Below are 5,948 nucleotides of genomic sequence, written 5' to 3' on the forward strand. Positions count from 1 at the left end.
ACAATTTGGAAAAATCAAAATTATATCAATATGTATACTATTTTCTAGCAAATAAAATTTATTTTAGTAACAATAATATTTAAAAGTAAAAGAAACATACAAGGGAGCAATCACTATCAAATTAAAAAAAAAAGGACCTTTTGTAGCAGGTAAACTGACCGTAACAATAAATCCGTAACAAAAAGATGTTTTTGTTACGAAATTTGTCGGTTCAAAAAGTTTTAATGTTGGTCAACAAATTTTTTATTTGTTTCGATTAGTTATCTGTAACAGCTACATATAGGACGAAATTTCGTGCTAAATATATTTGTTACGTAATTCAACTTGTAACAAAAAGAGTAATATTATAATTATTAAAAAGAAGAACATTTTATATTAAATTTTTATAAAATTCAAAATATAAAATTATTTGTTTCGGTAAACCATCCATAATATTTACATATAATACAAAATATAGTTGTATACTTATTTGTTACGCAATTCAAGTCGTAACAAAAATCAATATTATATTTATAATATTTCAATTAAAAAAAAACTATATATATTTAGAAAAATCAAAAATAAAATAAAATAAAATAAAAATTGAAAAGCATGTTAACGCTTCTACCATAAATATCCTCATACATACAACAAATGTGTTAGACAAATTCACATTTCAACCTCATATTATCCCAAATTGATCTTTCATCGCTCCAAATTGATCTCCGATCCACAAAAGGTGCTCTTCGCTTCGAGGTAGGCCAAGAATGACTGTTGTCTACCTTTCCCTCGCCGACGTGGTTGGACGGTCGTCATTCTTCGAGTGATTGGTGGTGTAAATCTTCCAAGCCGCGACCCTGTGCTCAAAAGATCGACAAGAGATAAAAACCTAGGTATTCTATTGTGTACAAAACGTCCACTTCCTTTTCTTTAGTAATTTTAAATATTTAGGAGTGAAAATGTGTAAGAACATTCTGGGCATTGCCTTTGGAGTAGCTCAGGTTGTTTTTTCGGTATTTTCGTGCTTGTGAAATTGAAGGGATTTTCATTGAAGAATGGTGGATCTCTTCTTACCTTATAAGTGCTTAACTTTTATGCCATCCTGTATCTTTCTTAACTTTTCTTTGCGTTTGGGAGGATGACCAGTGCCATGGCGGTAGAGTAAATCAAGGGATCAAGGTTTCTTTGCGTTTGGGAGGATGACCAGTGCCATGGTGGTAGAGTAAATCAAGGGATCAAGGTTTCTTTGCGTTTGGGAGGATGACCAGTGCCATGGTGATAGAGTAAATCAAGGGATCAAGGGATTGCTATGCTGTGCTATTTTTGTGACATAATCTTGTTGTTTTGATGAGCTATGCTTGCTGATTTCCTTATGTGTTTTGTCAATTGAGGTTGTGAGAGGGATGAAGAAGATGGAGACAATGATAGCACTCCTTATTTTGAAAGAGATACGTGAGGGTGTGAAATTGGGATATTTGGTTTGTTACTGTTGTTTAATCAATCTATCGATGAGTTTGTGTCTTGAATATGCGGTTCAGTGCTCTCAATATACTATAGAATATAATGCGAATGAAAGGGATCTATATAGAGAATGAGTTTATTTGCAGTGTTTTCAGACTTCATTTAGCAGTAAAGTTAAGCATATTACCTTATCTATTTTTATGAGAATCAAGCAATAAAATCTATTTGCTCATTACTCGATTATGTCATTTCTTCTGTTTGGAAGTAACCATATTAGCTGCAGTATCCAGTTTTGTGCAAAGACTAAGTTTGTTTGATTTGTTTTTTCTGTTTCAGGTATTTTGAGAACAGTAACAAATTTGAACGTAAAATGGGTATTGAAGACTAGGTTTTTGATATAATATTTTAAAAGAAAAATAATTGTTGATATGATTTTTATTTTTTTTTTGTTTTGCAGAAATATAATTGAGAACACAAAAGAGCATAGCCTAGCACTTTTAACTTGAATGGTGTAATAAAATTCATATTATTTCGTTTATTTTATAGTGGTAACAGAAACTGAAATATTTGGTGATGGTGGCCCAAATAAATTATTCGGGAAGTGTGAATGTTGCTATTCCTGACAATGTTTTGTATTATATGCATTATTAACCTTTCTTGGATAATGCTATGACTTATTCATCAATTCTTGAGGATGGGGTTTTACCTATATAAATTAACACTCTCCTTTAGACATACTTATCTATCTATTACCTTGGTTGATTGAATTTTCTAAATTGGAAAATAGATCGGTTTCCTCGTGAGGATGCCACAACTGATGGAGAAGATGATAAGTAGTTTTTGTGTGTAATATTTTGTATGAAGACGTGAGTTCTCATTTGTTTAACTTAAATTCCGAGGAAGCTAGAATTTCACTCATAACCCAGTTTATAGATTTCTATCAAGGGAAATTAGCACAATGGTAGGTATTATGAACTTATGAATTCTGTACAGGTTGTTCTTATCTCAGCATGGTAGATGACTATTGGGTCATATTTTGTGAGTTACATGCCATATTTGCAAGACTAGCACAAACAGTTCCAATTGGATTGATAAAATCCTTAGTTTGGAGACCCTTAATTGTGCATGATCTTTTAATAGCAAAACTCACAAAACAAACAAGTACTACTTTGGGGCTTCTTTTGAACAATTCAGACATATCTACTATGAGTATTAGGATAATGAAATTTCTCTTGAATGCTATCTTGCTTTGCTTATAGGCATTTTCCGAAACTATATCTTAGAGGAAGTTGTTCTTGTACCTGAGAAGATATCAAACACTGTATAATGAATTCAACAAACTCGTTTGTGACTCCTTTCCGAGCCTTGGCAAAGTCGATGTTGAAGAACGACAGGTATATGTTTTTTTTGCATAGATTGACTTAGATTTGTGTCTGATTGCTTCTAGAGTTTTGGAAATAATTTATTTTATTTTCTCATTTAATCTTCAATTTCTTTCTACCTATTTGTGTTAAAGACTGATTGCCTATCCGAGCCACAAAGATATTTCTGCGATGTAGAAAAGGGAGTTCTATCGCATCAAGTCTTAGTTCTTGAATTAGTATATTGAATATTTATAATTGTTGTTTGGTTTGATTGCAGCCCTTCCCAAACCTAATCGGGGTTGTTCGAGGACGAACAATAATGCAATTGTGAGGAGGGAAGTTTAATTGTCACCACAAAAACTTTTGTAAATTTGGGTGCAACAAGATAAATCAGGGGAGTTTTTGCTTGTTTTCCCTTGGTACTAAACCCTGCTGATTGTTAGTTAAATAGCCTATTTAATTTGATTTCTCCTCCTTAGCTATACCAAGTTATTAAGTGATGCTATTATTTTCCTATTCTAGCTACTGCTAGTATTCATAGTAGATTTGTCTTTCTTCTTGTTGTTAAGTGTTGTTATTCCTTTAGATTGAATTGATCAATCTGCTGCTCTTTCCAAGTTTCAATAAATATTTATCATTCATAATCTAATTGCTTAGTTTATGTTTGTTAAGGTTAGTATTAGCGGATCTTAGAATAAGTTGAATTAGATTCATTTAGTTGATATCCTAGTGTTGCCTAATAGGTTGCCTCTAGTTCTGTTGTTGATAGCATAGCATAATTAGAAACTAATAGATGTTATATTTTATCCTTGTAGTTGTCATTTCGTCCGTTCATTAGTTTTAATTGATAGCCCCAAACCACTCATTCATGTGTTGTGTCATTTATTTAAACTTTTATGTGCTATTGATTAGATAGATCATTAGTTTAGATTAGCTTTCCCTTGTATAATTAAGTGTAAATATGTATGGCCTGTTGGTACTTTGTATTCAGTTAATACATATATTGATTGCATTAATATAATATGTTGTTTTCATTAGATTAGTTTGATATTGCTACTCCTTGCTTAGTTTGCACTAGTTGATATGTAAATAGCTTAATTTGTTAGATTAGTATAACCCTACTGTATATTTGATTATTTAATGTAGTTATAATAGTATTTTGCCAATAGTCTCAATAGGCTTCTGCAGTAGATCTTGTTAATTGAGTCATTACTTGTCAATAGAATTAGTTTAGTTGCTTGTATTTTGTCCTTATCTAAATTCTAGTTTTATCCACAATAAATAATGTGTGCTATAATTAATTTATGTAGGCTTAAAGTATTTTAGCCTATATTATTCATATTTATTTTAAATTTATATATGTTATTTATTTATGTTGCTTAATTTATGATGAGTCAAATTAATTTATTTCTTTGTAATAAAATTAGTTATGAAATATGTTATTTTCTCGAATCAATCGCTTTCTATTGTGCTTGAATAATGTAGTTAACATTATTTATGTGTAATTTAAGCATTTAATTTTAGCTAACATAATACTTACAAGTGGGTACTTTTATGTAAATAATTATTTATTGGGTATTTGTTTTTATTAAGATGAGTTGCTGCTCCACGAATCATTTTCTTATTATTAGGAATTTGGTTGATAATGTTGAAATTATGCTTTAGTCTTCTACTGCAACTTTATTTTCTTTATTTTATTTATGTTTCAGTTTTTAAAATTGTGGACTACTTCAAATAACTTAGTTATGGTTGTTCCTAGTTTTTAGGAAGTAGTTAGTGTTTAAGTTTTTATTGCTATCTTTTAAAGCATCTCTTCAAGCGAATAAACGAGATATCCAGTTTCAGATTCTTAATTTATTTCTCCTTATAATTCCTAAAATATACCAACAATTTCATATCTAACTCTTGCATTGGCTAAATATATGATATATATACTTTCAAGAAATCTACATTTTCTGACTAATTTTACAATTAGCAATCACTGTTTATCTAACTTTTAATTTTATGGGTGTTTATGTGTAGTAAGTACCACATGCAATTTGGAAAATATTTAGTAGAATAGAATTTATCAGATAAGTTGGACTGAAAATTTTGTCAACTGATTTTGATCGCTATTTAAAGCTGATCTATCTCCCTCTATGATAGGGTTTTGCGTACTTTTCTAGGAAGGTTTTTGACATGGCTTTATCATTAGTTGAGGGGTTACCTCTAGTATGATTATTTTCTTATTGTTCTTGATATTATAAAACATAACTTATTTACTCCATGATTTATCCCTAAAATTATTTTTTGTAACGGTTTGATCGAAACTTATCAACTGCATTTTATATAAGTGATATCCTAGTAATTGTTAATGTATTTGTTATAGCTGTTACAATCCTGGAGACCGCTTATTTTTCCAACTAAGGTGGGTGTGAAGATCCTCAGTGAGGTACTCAACGGAGATAACATCGAGTGACTTACAAGGATTTATGCATTTTTAGATATTTTGGGAATTAAATTACTTCAATTGATATAAATTCTTATATATCATTGAAAACTCATTGCAGTTGGTTTGCCGCCCCTGATTGCTTCATCAGTGATTCTGCACTCGACGAGTTTGGTAGTTCGTAGTTGTCTTTATTCACACGCCTTAAGATTGTATTGCAGTTTGATACCGAAGTTATCTATAAGCTATTACTTAATGGATGTGGGGATCGTATGTTATAAGATTGTTAGTTGGTTGTTATGTTGTACGACATGGTGGTTTTTTGGGATGCTTTAAAGCATTGTTGATGCCTAATATTCTATTTTGAGCATGACTATGAATGTCGTCGGATTGATGTCGTTTTGTAGGTATGGACAAGGATTCTGGATTAGTTATGATAAAATTATCTTTTTAAGTTATTTGTCACGCAATTGGATCTGTAACAAATACTACTTTAGACAATAGCATTTTATTTGTAGCTACAAAACCCTTATTTGATACAAAAAGAGTATTTTTTAGTTACGGATAATGACCGGTACAAATGGTGTTTTACGGTCGCATGACTTTTGTACCAACTGTTTTGTTATGGACAAATTTCTTAACAAATAGTTCTCTGAAAGAACTTTAGTTTTGTAACGCAATTTTTATTACGGACAAATTTTCATCACAAAATATTT

General features: G+C 30.6%; 1 long non-coding RNA gene across 2 annotated transcripts; it reads left to right on the forward strand.

Annotated features, from left to right (window-relative positions):
• The first annotated feature begins 658 nt into the window (after positions 1–658).
• On the forward strand, positions 659–5,652 carry LOC127240170 (uncharacterized). 2 transcript variants are annotated; one of them, XR_007836309.1, is made up of 6 exons: positions 659–872; positions 1,117–1,437; positions 2,700–2,834; positions 3,082–3,223; positions 5,173–5,235; positions 5,354–5,652. It is a non-coding gene; the product is annotated as an uncharacterized LOC127240170 (long non-coding RNA). The 2 variants fall into 2 exon arrangements; XR_007836310.1 differs by having other exon boundaries at positions 1,126–1,437.
• Positions 5,653–5,948: the final 296 nt, after the last annotated feature.

Source organism: Andrographis paniculata, unplaced genomic scaffold (genome assembly GCF_009805555.1).
Source record: "Andrographis paniculata isolate CXL003 unplaced genomic scaffold, ASM980555v1 Contig79END, whole genome shotgun sequence".
Taxonomy (NCBI): Eukaryota; Viridiplantae; Streptophyta; class Magnoliopsida; order Lamiales; family Acanthaceae; genus Andrographis; species Andrographis paniculata.